General features: G+C 40.2%; 1 protein-coding gene across 4 annotated transcripts in view; it reads right to left on the bottom strand.

Annotated features, from left to right (window-relative positions):
• OSBPL8 (oxysterol binding protein like 8) overlaps positions 1-17,358 on the bottom strand; it is a 377,827-nt gene that overhangs the window by 145,790 nt on the left and 214,679 nt on the right. The gene's annotated exons all lie outside the window — the stretch shown is intronic.

The raw sequence follows: 17,358 nt of genomic DNA, 5'->3' as shown, positions 1-17,358 counted from the left end.
TCTTTTCTCCTCTCCCTTGTTCAGGCTGCAATCCTCCTCCGTCCTGTTTCAGCTTTGTGAAAGGAAGAGGGGGGCTCTCCAATAAACAAAAATACTGTTACCTTTGGTGATCCTTGTCTACGGGCATCAAATAAACCACCAGGCACACAACCACTGTTAACTCTGTGCCTTTAGGCTGTGATTGCTACCTGCGTGTGCACCAATGATAAAAACTGGGATGTTTTTACTGTACCTGTCTACTGAGAATAACCGCACCCTCTAGCAGCTGATTTTCTACAATAGCCAGTAGGGATGTGGTGAAATAAATATCTAGATAGCATAAATAGAATTAACTGATTACAAAACCATAAATAATAATATAGCTGCGCTAATCGTGATATATGTCAATAAAGCATATTACAAATTAAATAGTGCAATAATGAAACATGTGATCAATACAGAATGTACAAATTGAAAAAAGTGAAACAAAAGTATAGCAAATTCATGTGCTCACAACAATTAAACGTGTTAGCTAAAAAATATAGTGCATAAAGCAAAAAATTATAGATAAAAGTCAAAGACAAGTGTAATAAGTGAATATTCAAATGTGAGGAAAGAAAAAGTGAAATCCTCCACCACAGCTATATTCAGTCTTCCTCCGCAGTGTCTCCGTTACACAGACAAGCTCATGCGCTTAACAGAGTAAGGTAGAGAATAAGCCTTTCAACAATATCCTTGTTGGATCCAGATAACAGGCCAGCTCAATATAGACAGACCACGGATTGCCACAATGTGTCAAACCGGTATTAGATACCGTGTCCTTCAGAGGGTGACTCGGGTAATGCAGCAGTCTTCACCGCGGTATCCACATACATAAGAAATGAAAGCCTCCATGGTGAAGTATGTAAGTAACAATATTTATTAAAATTAAAGTAGAAAACTCACATGTAAAAGGATAAAAAACAGCGCTGTAAGAAGAAAAGCCGTCAAGATGCAGACGCCCGACTTCCGGGTTCCACGTGGTGACGTCAGCACGCCAATCCCGACGCGTTTTGTCACAGCCGACGTCTTCCCCCGGAGACTTTTATCTATAGTTTTTTGCTATCTTTTTTAGCTAACACGTTTAATTGTTGTGAGCACATGAATTTGCTATACTTTTGTTTCACTTTTTTCAATTTGTACATTCTGTATTGATCACGTTTCATTATTGCACTATTTCATTTGTAATATGCTTTATTGATATATATCACTATTAGCGCAGCTATATTATTATTTATATATTCTGGTGTTTCCCACTTCTAGCTGCAGCTGTATACCTTTATTTCTAGTGTGGTTATTTTTTACACTATTTGATTACAAAACCACCAAGCCCCTTATCATAATTTTTGAGGAAGTTCACATCTCCTTCATGAGATCTGCACACCATGAACAGCCTTGCCCTGGCCCAGATATAGAGAATTCTTTGAATAGGTCCCAACATTGACAGAGGCATGTTTTCCAGACAGATTTTTAATAAGAAACAAACTGTACACATTCTCAAGTAGGAGATGGAATGCTCTTAATATATTAGGGGTAAATAAAAAGTTTAGAAGGGGATACTAAAAAAAGAAAAAAAAATTATGTTAATTTATATAGAGTAACATGGATTTTAAAGGTGTGTTTAATAATACTACTTTGCTATCTTATGCCACACAAATGCTTAGTTTTGCTTTCTACTTCTAACTAGAGAAACAATAGAATAACTCAGATGGCACTGACAGTTTCATTTTACACACCATTATCTTATATTTGGGCACCCGTGAGGGTCTTTTGTGTTTTTGGGTCCGGTTCATGTACGAATTTAGGAAAAAAATCTGACCCAATTCGCACAGGAACAAGTGAACTGGGACGCACTGGACCCCATGCTGAGAACCGCGGCCACACACATTAACCCGGCCTCAAACAACCCTTTAGAAGAAAGATGCTTACATTTACCTATTCGCAGGGCTGTCCGGTCACGTGATCGTCTCCCAGCATCGGGTTCAGGGGAGAGGAGGGACAGCCAACAACAGATGCCCCATTGTAAGCCTATGGGTGAAGTCCCTGTTCAGGCATTCCAGCCACGGTTGGCGATCTCTCCTCTGCCCTGAAACCTGCCCCTGGGGAGGCTGCGCTGGAGTGCTGCGAGAATTGAGAAGTAGAAGCATCTTTCTTCTACAGGGTAGTTAGGAGGAGGGTGGGAGCAGCTTTAGGCTTAGTTAGATATAGACTGGAATTCTACTTTAAGGTTGGCCATACATTATACTATTTTCTGTACAATTTTCTTTAGATTTACCTTCAACTATGTAGTACAAAGGCCTGCCTAATTGGATACAATTAAAAGTGTTGTTTAGTTTTGCCCTTATTGTTATATGGTTTTTGTTAAATCTAACAGAAAATTGTACAAGAAAATTGAACATGTATGGCCAGCCTAATAGTGTGGTCTGAGCGAAACAATTTGCTTAAAAGCAAAAAAAAAGAAAAAAAGAAGAAAATTATTACATTATTATAAGCAGTCTTGTATTTGCTTCCACAACCATTTATGGTTTTCTTAAAATAAATGCCGGGATGCCAAAATACTATATTTTTTTCTTTTTAGAACCCTGATCATGTAATTATAGGATGTTAGACCCATTTAGAAATATTTGTGGTTGTTTGAAGAATTAAGTGCAATAATCTGCCATGTGTCTAGAGAACAGAAGCAGGTAGGAATAGGTAATGAATTTAGCTAAACTCCCTGCAATGCTCATATTTGTACAGGAGAGGGTTATTAATTTTCAACAAAAGTGAGGTGTCACTTTACATTCCAAGAGAAATGAATCTTAAAATCTGATTTTAAAGAATGTAATGAAAAAAAATTAATGCTTCAGCTGGCCATAACATTACAATCTGTTTGTACGATATCCTAAAAGCTCAATATTAATGTTACAAACTGACTCTACAATCGCCTTTAGATTCACAAACAACTATGTAGTTGAAGCGCCTGCCTGATTGGATACAAAATGAGGGGATATTTTAGTTGGGTTCTCACATACCACTGTTTTGGTAATTCTAAAGGAGAATGTACCATGAGATTGTAATGGGTATAGTAAATTTTAGATTTAAAAAACTATGCAATTTGTGTTCACTTTGGCAGGCCTTTGCACTCTATGGTCATCAGTATAATGTACAACCATGTTTGTACTACGTGTGGTCAAATTACATTGGTGCTCCTGCTCCAGAGACCTCGATTTATGAACAGTATCTGCTCACTAGGGATCAACTGATTATCGGCAAAGCCGATATATCGAGGGGCGATAAGCACTTTCCCCGATATATCGGAATCAGCCACCTTGGTATTACCGATATTTCGTAAAGTGCTTGTCCTGGAGTGATGCCTGCAGCTAGAGGCATCACCCCGGTACCGGCGTCCATTGCCGACGGTCGGTTGTCTTGTAATGACAACCAATGCGGCTGAGAAGCAGCTCGGCAGTTATTACAAGGAGCGGGAGGGGACGCCCCCCCCCCTTCCATGGCTCACCCATGTCTCCCGTCTCATCGGGAGACCCGAGCAACCAGCCTACTCGGCGCCAGATTAAAAAAATGACAGCATTCAAAACAACCAAACTTGGGGTTTTGAATGCTTTTAAGTGCAGAGGAGGGGTTTGGGGCCTTTTAGACCCCCGGATACCTCCACAAGAGTACATGTCAAGTAAAAAATTTTTTATTAAATGTACGAAAATATCGGCACATACCAATACGTGATGACCAAAATATCGGTAATGAAAAAACAATATCGGTCCATTCCCTGCTGCTCACAGCATACATATTCTGCAATTCCCTTTTCTGTTCCCAAAGGTAAATTAAAGAGTATTTGACTGACTGCAACTGACAAATCTTTTGATAAATAGGTCCTAATAATTTACAGACTAGAGTGAAACCACTCCAAGCCCCCATTCACACCTGAGCGTTTTGTCATGCGATTCCCTAAAGTTCAAGCCTAATAATCCCATTATTCTCACTGGGTTCTGAGAGTAAGGTTTTTTGTCCTATCAAAACTAGAAGTTAATTGAGCTTTTTTAGGCCAGAATTGCACATTGCCCAGTCTTTAATAGAAGCTCCTGAAAAATGCTTGACAAATGTGTGTACTGCTCTTGCACAATTATTTGAGCAAACATAAAAAAACGCATTATAATTGCCTGCCTAGGTTCAGGAGAACTATAAGAGGGGGGCTGAAAAACGGAGTTTACAAAACCCACCACAGCCAACAGAAGAATCAATAAAAAAAATTGTATAAAAACAGACTATACATTAACATTGTCCGAGACCTTTGAGAGAACAAGACATCTATTTATATGCAGAAACTCTCCCCATGGTTGCAAATAGCAGTCATTGAGTTGAAAAGCTTTAGATTGCAAAATTCACCAAAAGAACTTTCTTTTTAACAAAAAGAAAAAAAATCGGACCCAATTTTATAGATTTGCCTCAAACAAACCAAAAACACATTGACATTTTTTCTGCATGTATAGGAGCTACTGCAAGCATATGCCATGTGGATAATATAAATTTAATAAAACTGGTTCAGTATATTAAAATGTACAAAGGCATGCATAATCCCTTATGACTTTTCCAAGAAATGAGAGTTCATTAACATTCACACCTTATGTCACGACTGCAAAACCTCATGTGGCAAAATCATGTGACTCAGATGAAAAATGAATTAAGAAATAAGATCCGGCTTTGGCATTACGCAAATACGACATCACTACAAGCAGCAGAGGAAGGAGATATGGAAGGTCTAAGGGTGATGCCGTATTTCAGGATAGGTATGGAGATAGCCTTGATCCTGATTATGATAAGAAAGTACTTAGCTGGAGGAATAAGCAGCAATGTGCTGACAGGAGGCTTTTATAAGATTTCTTTATTAGAAGAAGGAAACAAAACACACGCTCCTTACCCTACATAGCAAGTACAGCCCACATAGAAGCTTAAACATATCGCTGCGGGAAATGTATTCTTGTTACAGTCTTTATTATTGCTTGTAATATCAGTGTGAAGTATTAAAGAGGTTTTCTACTTTGCCTACTGTATATAATATATTCAATCACCCCATATAACTAACCCTTGAAGTGGAAATTCACTCTCTCAATCAACATTGACTATTTTAATCCTTATGCTGCTAGCATTAGTAATAGGAAAGTATTTCATATTTACTTGTTTTAATTTTTTTTTTTTTTTTTTTACATTTCTCCAATTGCTTCCTGGTTTCTTGCCTAGGCAAATGTCCTCACACATCCCAGAGATCTTCAGGAAGGGGGGGGGGGGTTTCTCAGCTAAGCATGCCCTCTTGTTTGCATGCCTGAGCTAAGGGCAGAAGGATCCCAAGAAGTAAAACTGGTCAAAAAATTAGGCATGGAGTTCTGGCTGTAGAAGAGATGACCACCCTGGTTAAGTCCACCTACCAGGATACCTGGGCTCATTATATGAGGTCCAGGAAGACTCACAGGAAGGAGGGCCGTGCAAATGACTCTAGAAATTCTGTGAGGGTGAACAGAATATTTTTTCTGTTCAAGAGCATATGGAGATTTCAATACCTAAATGGAGTTTGTTCAGGCTGACCAAAAGTCTACTACATGGACTGATGTATTTGCTCAAGTAGGCCTTTGTGTCAAATAAAAATAAATGTGGGATCAGTAATCCCACAAAGAGACTGTTGTATAGTGTATTCCTACCACAGAGCTAACACTTGAGCATGTCCCTTGTTATACATGTAAACAGAAATGGTTTTGGTTAAAAGCCAGTATTGTGAAATGTTGTAAAGCACTGGGCAAACTGTTGACACTATATAAATCCTGTATAATAATACTGAGGAAATTTTGAATCTTTAAACCATGCTGAGAATCTTCCAAGCTGGAACACAGGATTCGGAAGAGCCCCCTAACCTCCCCTAATAAACTCATCTTTTCTAACTACCGTACTCTTCTTTTGCCCACTGATACATTGGTGCTCGGCCTCTCTCAGTGCCTGACATAGCTTATTGAAACACTTTGTTACAACAGAACGCACAATGCCTTGTGTATTGTAACCTTGTCAATGCATAATGTTTACAATGGACTGTTCTCTGGATCCGCACTATTTAACTTTGCTAAAAACTATTACACTTTATTAAACAGTAATGCCTATGAAAAACAGACTGATAAAATACCAATTAGTGGATGAATGTTAAGAACAGAAAGGTGCACTTTAAATCTCTTAATAAAAGGTAAAAGATTCACATTCTAAAAAATAAAATATTTTATGCTGTTAAAGGACTGTGACAAAGTCCTTAGTTTCTACTAGTGTCTGCTAGTGTCTGCATTTTTCCTAGTTGGTGGGCATTAGGGCCAAGCAAAAAATCCTAAGATTTCACGTTTCAAAAGTTAATTTTCACTTCAAATGTAATACTTTTATATTGACAGCTTTCATTAAAAAGAAAAAAAAAAACGGTGATCCTGTCATGAAGGACCTTGTGTTACAGTGTGACAACACATTGTCCTTGTCTCCTAACTGTCCTCTTGCTTTATTACAATGTTACATGGCTTTTCCGATGGAGACTTACAAGAGGCTGTTTCGCCACACATTATGTAGACATAGTGAAGTCATATCACCATCAGGAAACCCGCCCTGATAAATGGCATGAAGCCATCACTGGAGTGAATGCCAGTGGAATAAAATGTGGCTGTAAAGAGGATGTATAAGATTAACAGCACTGAGATACAAAAAAGGATGACTAAACAATGAAAACAAGAATTTCAATTAACACGCTGCTGCCCCTGAGCCCTTTCAGTGGATCTATATGCCAAGAGGCAGAGGTGGGCTTTCAGAACTTGTGACCGCTGTGATTGGCTGTTACAGCGATCACATGATTGGAAGCTCCTGATTGCAAGTATGAATCAAGGGCTGTCCATACCATCTTAGTTCCTGTGTTGGGAGCATTCAATGAGTGCGCTCTAAGCAAAGAAAAGCCATTCCCCATGGACACACATATGCGGCCATTATGCATTAAAGTGGACCTGCCTAGCAGACACATCATTTATATTACCAAAAGTATTGGGAAGCCTGCCTTTACACGCCGATGAACTTTAATGGCATCCCAGTCTTAGTCTGTAGGGTTCAATATTGAGTTGGCCCACCCTTTGCAGCTAAAACCGCTTCAACTCTTCTGGGAAGGCTGTCCACAAGGTTTAGGAATGTGTCTATGGGAATGTTTGACCATTCTTCCAGAAGTGCATTTTTGAGGTCAGGCACTGATGTGGACAAGAAGGCCTGGCTAGGAGCCTCCGCTCAAATTCATCCCAAAGCTGTTCTATCGGATTGAGGTCAGGACTCTGTGCAGGCCAGTTAAGTTCCTTCAGCCCACACTGGCTCATCTTTGTTTTTATGGACCTTGCTTTGTGCATTGGTCAAAATCATTTGGTGGAGGAGGGATTATGGTGTGTTTTTTCTTTTTAGGGGTTGGGCTTCGCCCCTTAGTTTCTAGTGAAGGGAACTCTTAAGGCATCAGCATAACAAGACATTTTGGACAATTTCATGCTCTTGCCCACAGTTTGAGGGTGGCCCCTTCCTTTTCCAACATGACTGCGCATCAGTGCACAAAACAAGGTCCATAAAGACATGGATGAGCAAGTTTGGGGTGGAGGAACATGACTGGCCTCAACCCGATAGAAGACCTTTTGGATGAATCAGGGCAGAGACTGCAAGCTAGGACTTCTAGTCCAACTTCAGTGCCTGACCTCACAAATGCGCTTCCGGAAGAATGGTCAAACATTCCCATAGACACACTCTGAAACCTTGTGGACCACCTTCCCAGAAGAGTTGAAGCTGGTATAAGTGTATGTATTACAGTGTATATGCATATGGCAAGAAAGAATAGGTTTAAAAAAAATTAAATAATAATTGCTTTGATACATGGTACCTTAAACAAAATATCAGTCAGATAGGGTTTACATCTAATTTAAAGGAATGTTTAGTAACAGAAACATGGTAATGATCATGTCAGCAGAAAGTCAAGAATGCGGAGTGGCCTTTATTGCAAGGCTACAGATAGCAACAAATCATCTTTTATCTGCCTTCTTTGCTTGACAACATATACACTACATTAAAAGGGTTCTGTTTTTAGTTTCACACATTTTTTTATTTTCTATTGTTTGGAATGAAACACATTGATAATGAAGATGTTGAGGATGACAAAAGGTGACAATATATAATTATGGCAAACAGAAAGAAAGCCTGCATTCCATGCCTTCAAATGTTTACAAAATGGACAGAATGTACTGATGAACAGGTATTTATATATGAATCCCATCCCACACAACTCTGCTGCCAGCTTCTCGATGGGCTGAATGTTACAAAGCTTCCGCCTTCCTTGACAGGCTAATGAGGATCCAGAAAAAAAAGATCTCATTAGTTGCTGAGAGAATCACTCAAGGGAAGTTTTAAAGAAAAAAAAAAAGTTTCATACAGATATAAAGAAAATCATCAAACTGCTCAGTACAAAAAATAAATAATACTTTTAACAGATACTGAAGATGCTGTAATGCTAGCTGCCTGTCTTAGGCTTAAGTGCATTCTGAGATGGTGGCCTAAAATGCCATGCATCCATTAAAATTAGTGGCGCAGAAGAAGCATGAAGTCATTTGTGCAGAATTGGCATGCAGCAACTCAAGTCAGTGGGCTGGAATAAGCATGCAGTCTGTAAAATCAGTGGTCTGGAATATGCATACAGCCAGGAAAATCAGTGGCATGGAATAACCATGAAGCTAATAAAGTCAGTTGCCCATAATAGGCATGCAGCCAGTGAAGACAGTAGCCCAGAATAGGCATGCAGCTAGTGAAGTCTGAACAGCATGATTCAAAGTACCTTTTTTATCAGGATTAAGACATCAGCCAGAAATTAGCATTTTAATTGGAGGGAATAAATGGCAGTACAAAGTGTGTGACAAAAGAGAAAGGAGTGCAGCGCCATCTAAGTACAGTATAAAAGATGCGTTTAATAACTCACAGGATGGGCATGATAAACCAGCATGTATAGGGTTCATCCACTTCAGTGGGAGGACGAGCAGCAGGAATCTTCGCTGGTGGCTCCCAGCAGTTCCGGGTATGCGGACAGCAACTCAAGCTAACATTTCTGGAAAAAGTTACCCCCCCCCCCACTCTTGTAGATGAGGCCTACAATTTCTACAAACCATACAACGCCACCAAGTTGATAAAAGTCCCAAAACTCTCCACACTACACAACCGCTTAGGTTCACCATCACCACCAATTTCCATACTCAATTTAGGGACATGGAATACATATTCCATAAACATTGGTCAATATTACAAGGAGATCCACATGTCAAATCTTCCATTAGAGATTGACCCCTCATTTTGTATAGACGAGCTAGAAACCTGAAAACTCATATTGCACCCAGCAAAGTTAAAACGGCCACTACTATTAGTTCTCCCCTAAAATTCTTTCACATTTGATGTATGTACCAGTGTCACAAGGCTTTATGCTTCACATGCCCACATCACTCATGGACAAAAAGAGTTTGGTTCCAAGGGCAAGAGTTTCTCCATCCCTGACTTTTATACATGTTCTTCAGAGTTCATGGCCTACTATTTGTCTTGTCCTTGTGGACTGCTATTTGTGGGCCTCACCATTCGTACACTCCGGAAAAGGTTTGTAGAAGTAGGGTCGGACCAGCACAGTGTCCCCAAACATTTCCTTACACAACACAACCAGTTTTCCCAGGAGCTCAGGGTGTGGGTCATTGAGGCCATTTCTAACAACCTTCCTATAGCAGAACGCTTCAGGTGTCTGTATGCACGCGAGTCCTACTGGATTTACACACTGGACACTTTGGCACCTGGTGGGTTAAACGAGGAGCTAGTCCCCTGCTGTAACCATTATCACAAAAAATAATTTCCCCGCTTTTTCTCCCTCCCCCCCAAAATATGCCAGATGTTTTTCATTAGTACATATTACTTTATTTTAACCTGCCAGATTCATTTTTCCAGCCAGATATACCATCCAAAATTTTTATTCCTCTTCTTCTAGACATCCTTGCCCTTATAACCTCTTTACTACATATATTTCGTCATTAGGCAAGTGTATTCTCTGTTTTATCATTTACATATATATTCCTATATTATTATTTACTACTTATGTTCATTTAAATATATTCTTAATTATTTTATTTTTTTTTGGCCATTATTATTTTCAGTCATTTTTTGTCAATATTCATTACTATTTTTTTTGATTATTTTATTATTAATATTTATTTTTAATTCTTTTTTTATTATATAAATATATTTTTTGTCATTATTTCCAATTTTTTTACAACTATTATCGGTTATCCACTGGTCATTTATTATCCTTTATTCATTATTTTCTTGCCCTCTTCTCTGCTATTCTTTCATTCTGCATGTCCGTGACATAACCAATGTTTTTATTAATGCATTGACACATGCATCCAGGCAACTATTCAGGTAGAGTCCAAAGTGCCTAGTGAAGCCATATATGCCTAGTAAAGGATTAAACTCCTGCACTTGCTAGGTCTGTCTTCATCCCGATCAGCAGTATTTGTTTATTATGAGCCGGTTACCATGGCTTTGCCCCCACTTGGACTTCCTACTTATACCTCCTGCCTAATGGCCGCACTCATTGTACCTTCAACCCGGAAGTGAAGTTAGCGGCTCTTCTCTGAGCGACACCGTGTACCCGAAAGTGCTGGGAGCCACCAGCACAGCGGGGAAAAAGCAAAGATTCTCCGGATTCCCGCTGCTCATCCTCCCACTAGAGTGGATGTAACCTTTACATGCTAGTTTATCATGCCGCTCCTGTGAGTTTGCATGTGTCTGTTGTTATTAAACGCATCTTTTATACTGCACTTAGATGGCGCTGCTCTCCTTTCTCTTTTGTTGTACATTTCCACAGAGTTCCTTCTAGCTCTTACAGAGCCTGCAGCCTTCTACAGCCAGTATTTCTCCTTTGTCCAGCAATCAGCCCATGCTTGAACTTTATGGACATTTTAACCAGAACTTACTCCTGCATATGCCGTCCTCATCTCAGCCTATAGCATGCTTATGTTTTTGTTGTTTGTGCTGTTTTTACAAGTCATGTGTTATATTATTGTACAGGCAGTCCCCGAGTTACGAACAAGATAGGTTCTGTAGATTTGTTCTTGAGTTGAATTTGTATGCAAGTTGGAACAGGTACATTTTTTAAGTAACTTCAGCCAAAAATGGATTTTTGTAAAATCTTACCGTAAAATCCTTTTCTCTTAGCTCATTGACAGACGTAGTCCTCGGTGATACACCACCTTCGGGTTATGTTGCCTCCACAGGAGCAGGACTAGACAGGAAATTAAAAAGCTCTGGCCACACCCTAGGGGCAGTCCCAGAGGGTATATCCTCTCTCTCTCTGCCTCAGCAAATCAGTTATGTGAAAAAGCAGTCTTTAGAGATTTTAACCCAACCCAACTCAAAAACAGAGGGGCGGGGACTACGTCTGTCAATGAGCTAAGAGAAAAGGATTTTACGGTAAGATTTTACAAAAATCCATTTTTCTCTAGCGCTCATTGACAGACGTAGTCCTCGGTGATACACCACCTTCGGGACGTCCCAGAGCAGTATCACAAATGAGGGGTGGGAAAATGGAAATCAAATCCCAATCTAGAAGGCCCAACCGGTGCCAACTAGAAGTTTACAATGCTCATCCTTAATGATGAGACTCAACAAAAAAGAGAAAAATCCTTTAAGAAAAAAATCTTGCCAGGACCTAAGATCCCAGCAAGGTATCTAGGTCCTTACTCCTAACTAGACAGAAAATAACTGATTTGCTGAGGCAGAGAGAGAGAGGATATACCCTCTGGGACTGCCCCTAGGGTGTGGCCAGAGCTTTTTAATTTCCTGTCTAGTCCTGCTCCTGTGGAGGCAACATAACCCGAAGGTGGTGTATCACCGAGGACTACGTCTGTCAATGAGCGCTAGAGAAAAAAATATTTTTACATTTTGGATAGCATAGGGAAGAGTTAACTGGCCATGCAGTGATGTGGAATTGCTGACAGGTCTGCTGGAAAGTAGATGGCAGCATGCGGTGTGGAGCAAAATGGCTGCCTGGCAGTTTACAGGACCAGCATGATTATCACGCTGCCTCCATTCTCAAGTAAGAGTTGTATGTAAGACGGAGGTTTATAACTCAGGGACTGCCTGTACTTGGAGTGTACAGTTTGCAGTACATGGAGGAAGTATGCACTGCACAATGACTAAACCGTGTCTGAGAGTTGATCTCCCTACTATAACCGAAAAGTCAATAATTCCTCAAAGGGTCTGTGCACCCAAAAGAAGTTATAGGTAGGGCATGTCTTGGATGCTCCAACCAAAATGTCCCCTTGCCATAATTTCCAACTTTGTTCCTGTCTACCTCAAAGTCTTGGCTCTTTCACCCACCTCTACATGTTCCTCATTTTCTGTTTTCCTTATTGTAAAATAAATATTCAGAGACAATGGATAACAGGTTTCCTGGCCCAGAGCCAGATATTTAAGAGGTGGATGAAATTATCAGGTGGCCTAACTTGGCTTGAACCAAACAATGATCAGTTGTAAATGATTTTCTACAGTCCCTTTATCTAATCAGGTTGGCATGCCTTCTTCACATAGAAGATTAGTGCATGTGGTGCTAAAATCACCCCAGGAAATACTATAGGGCAGCAGAGGAAATTAGTTACACAATCATTATGTAGTTTTGTTAAAAGATTTTAATTTATCACTCATTTCAGTCCACTGCTGAATAATTCAACTTTATGTAATGGGATTTGTGTTCCATCTTTTGTCTCTGCATCCATATGAAAATAATGTGAAAACAGTACCATGACACAGATTGTGTATTTTAAGAAGCTCACTAGTTTTTCTCATGTACTCCAGGTGACAATGCGCTTGTAGCACTTTGACCTATCTTTTAGCTTGTCTCATTTTTGATACGAAGGGAGTAGAACCCCCCCCCCCCCCCCCCCACACACACACACACTCTCCCCTCACTAGTCTTGCAGCTTTCCGATCACGTATTAAGCAAAGAGACAAAAACTTACGGTAATCGACAGAGAAGTGCAGTTATTGGGTATGAAGGAAGAAAAGGCATGTCAGTTTCCCTGGCTGCTAGGATACATACAGCCCCTCTCATAAATCATCCTTGGTTGCTAGGATGCAGACAGCGACCTGCACCATAACAACCGGTATAAAAACCCCACCACCTGCATCCTAGCAACCAGGGAAAGTAGACAACAGAAGCAGCATGTATCTCAGCAAAAAAAAAAAAAAAAGACAGAGAAGGTGAAACAGGAGAACTGGGTTGGAGCCTGCTAGACAAAACACCCCCTCCCTCAGATGCACCCACTATACAGAGAGTGGTGGCAATTGAGCATTGCCTGGGCTTATCGTCCATAACAGCCACAAGTAGGGCTTCCAACAGGGGAGGCGAAGAGAAGCTGGAAAGCATAGAATAAAGGAGTTGGGTTCTTCACATTTCCATACTGTCTTGGTGGAGAAGCTAATGCAGGTATTTAGACATGAATGTATAGACCTGTATTTAAATATTTTTTTTTTGCAAATAAGAGTTCTTCTTTAATCTTTCATTAGTACACTTAAAGTGGAGTTCCACACATTGTTCTGTTTATTAAAATTTAGCAGCTACAAAAATGTAGCTGCTGACTTTCAATAAACACACTCTCACCTGTCCCCCGGTCCAGTGATGTGGGCACCAAAAGCCTCGCTTCTCTCCCTCTGTTTGCGGTGCCGGCATTGCAAGTGTGGCAACCCAGCTGTGACAGCTTGCGGCTTCCCAGCCGGGTACGAGCCACGCAGCACCTCCCCATTGGTCGGGGCAATCTTCTGGGACCTTTGACGTGTCCCAGAAGACTGCAAGGAGGGAGGGGGAGAGGAGAACTAGGCAGTTGAAACGGAAGTGGGGGCAGGTACCTGTCAAAACTAGGTACCTGCCCCCCTCCAAAATGACATGCCAAATGTGACATATTTGGGGGGAGAGGACCTATTTGATGGAGCTTTGCTTTAACGAGAAAAGAAGACAGCACGTAGCACAGTAAAATACCGGATGTTGTATGTAAAACCGATGATCATAAACAATTCCATATGACAAAAACTATATGCAGATGTAAGAAGACAAACACTGTCATAAAATTGAATCTGCTCTCTTTACCCCAAGTGTCATGTTGCTTACTTTATCAAAGGACTGCTGTCACTGATATGTCACAAACATGTCAAGTTCCCCAAATACGTGTATTTTGCTGGCACAAGTGCCATAAATCGGTCATTTATTGAAATTAACAGGCAAGCACTGTCCTCAGATACTGACTATTATTTAGGAACATAAAAAACAGAGGAGACAGCTGGACAGCACTTCTAAGTGTTTCTCTCACTGGCAACATGCAATCTACAACACAAATATTGAAACAAACTAGCATTCATTAACTCCAAAATAGGTCAATATTCATAGCAGTGAATAGTAAATACAAACACAGGGTAAATGCAAACGTCAGTCAATTCAACTGTTTTCTATTAAGGATTTCATGTGAATTACGTCTGCACACATTTATGCATTTACTGTAGGCTATGGTTTCTGAAATGCTTGAAAGTGGTATTAAACCCAAAAGCAAAAACGTATTATATTGCAGCTTACCAATTCTTAGATGTAAATCACCAAATAATTATGCACTCAGTGCGAGAGGGTAATGCTGCACACTATGTTCAGATAAAGGAAAAAAAAAATAGACAAAAAGAGTCCACAAAACCTCAAACTATGAAAATAACACTGACAACAAACAATGAAGTGATCCAACTTGTGTTGAAGATGTGGCAGGGAGGAAGGTTCGATGTTACACGTTTGGTGGAGTTGCAAACTCTTACAACCTTACTGGAACACTGTTCACAAGATCATATCTCACGTGACCTCATACTCCTCCTTAGACTATTCTCCTGCCCAATATCTACTACATCATACTTCACGTTCTAAAAGAGAATACAACAAATATGTATATGGTAAATACAGCAAGACTGTGTATTCCAGTACACTGGAGATTTACTCGTGTCCCAACTGCAGCGGAGTGGCTTGCCAGAATAAACAAAATAGAAGAGATGGAAGAACTTATACACATCTGACATGAACGAATGCATAAATTTACAGTCCTTTGGTCAAGTTGGTTCAAATTTAAGACCACAGATCGCTACAGGGGATACAGATAGGAGACCACTTCTCTCTCACTGTTGCTTTACAGACCCGAGAAGATGTGGCTGAACAGGGGGGGTATATGGATAATCGACCCCCTTGATGCAATTTGGGGGACGGGAGGGGGTAGGGACACAACATAACCTCCAACAACCTCCCCAACCCTTTGTGTTTCTATTTTTCTCTCTCTCTTTCCCTTTTTCTCTATATAGCCAAGGTACGGGGCATCTGGCTAATGGGCGATACACACTAAGATTTTCTGAAGACTTTTTCCTTTAGACTTACCAAAACCATATAATATAAGGTCAAACCTAAACACTTTCAATTTGTATGCAATCTGGCAGGCCCTTGCACTACATAGAAAAGGTAAATCTGAAGGAAATCTACCAACAAAAGTTGGATAGTGTGTATCCAGCTTAAGTTTGACTCCCCAGCAAGTTTGATGCATCTCTTGCTGAAATTCAAGATCGTTTGAATACATGTACTTCTTATGCATATATTATTGGATTGTTACGTTTATTAGATCTGTGGTTATATCCCTGACCGGCCAGTGAGGACCATTTACATTGTAAACTGATGTTGATATTTTCAATAAAGCATTTTTGGAAAAAAGAAAAAACAGTAAGGCTCCTTTCACACGAACGATCCGATCAGATCATGTCCACTGACACCCGCTGCCATCCGCATCCGATTCTATCCATGGAACCCTATTTTCCATCCGTCCAGGGGATCGGATGAGAGCGGACAGGCGGTCCGCTCTCTTCCGATTCCCCATAGAGAGCAGCGAGGCTCTGACACCTCCCTCTCCTGTCATCCGTCTGCTCGGCGGGGATCGGCGGATCGATCCCCGCTGAGCAGAGAACAGTCCGCACTGGACAGCGGACCATGTGAAAGGACCCTAAAGTAATGCAAATAATATCAACATCAATAAATAAAACTACCAATATAGTGGACAAAAAAAAAAAAAAACATTCAGTATAAATCAAAAAATGATAACAGAAACGAAAGCCCACCCACAAAGGAATATTCAGGGCTCCACTAGGGGGCCAATATAAACAATCTTGTGTGAAACTGAAAGTCCACTCCCAAAAGAATAATTCAGGGCTCCACTAGGGGGTCGTAGTAGAATCTTGTGTGAATATGATTCTCCACAGTTCGTGTTTTAGTTCAAAACCACTTTGGGTATCGATATATGAATTCCCTTACCGGAAAAACCAGGAACTCCAGATTATAAGAGATCACTAATGAAAATCACAACAGGGTATGGTGACAACCTCCATGCCCACAAGTCCTCCACTGGCACAGTTCTCCCCAGTAAGATTCAGAGGGAAATACAAAGGACCATAGCGTAATATTGCTAAAAACACCAATTTATTTCATGCAAATATACTCACAAGCATCTTAGTGTAACAAAAGCTCAAAAACACCACACTGTTGTACACCAGTGGGTGTGATGACGTCATATGCCGCCAGCCTCTCCCTACACGTTTCGTCTATGCAAGGGATATCCTTAGGGGACATAAAGGAGCACCCGTTGATCCTACCAGAAATATTTTGAGCTGATAACTTCCTATTCTCTGCCTCGCCTGACTATTATTAGTTAGCACTGTTAAAAGTTCTCTATTTGGACTACAGAACACGACCTTCCTATTTTATGGCACACGTCTTGATCTAAAGTGACAACATTGCTCCTCTGTAGATACACACAATGAGTGAGCGTTGTTACAGTAGGACAAGAAGTGTGTTACCGAGAGGATCACCAGGTGAAAATAAAGGTTAAAAAAAGAGTAATATACACCATTGTTTCATTCTAACATTAATGCAATATCTGATTAAGCAGGTGATATTTTTCAAATGTACCTAAACTGTTAAGGACTGCTGTACTTTTGTTAAAAATGCCTAATAAAAATCTGTTAAAAAAAAATAGGAGTAAAATAAAAAGCTAATGCTGTCATTGCATCTAAGAACTGGTAAGCTGTAATATTTTTATTCCTGTGTTTAGATGTACTTTAAATTCAACCTTAGTACCCTCAATTCTGATCAGCAGGCATGAAAAGCAAGTAACAAAATACCCATTCTTGTTGGACACAAACACCAGTTGATCCTTCCACATATTTTTT

This window comes from Pelophylax lessonae (genome assembly GCF_965119305.1).
Source record: "Pelophylax lessonae genome assembly, chromosome: 4".
Lineage (NCBI taxonomy): Eukaryota > Metazoa > Chordata > Amphibia > Anura > Ranidae > Pelophylax > Pelophylax lessonae.
Note: the sequence above shows the minus strand (reverse complement) of the source record. Positions and strands in the feature narration are given on the sequence as shown.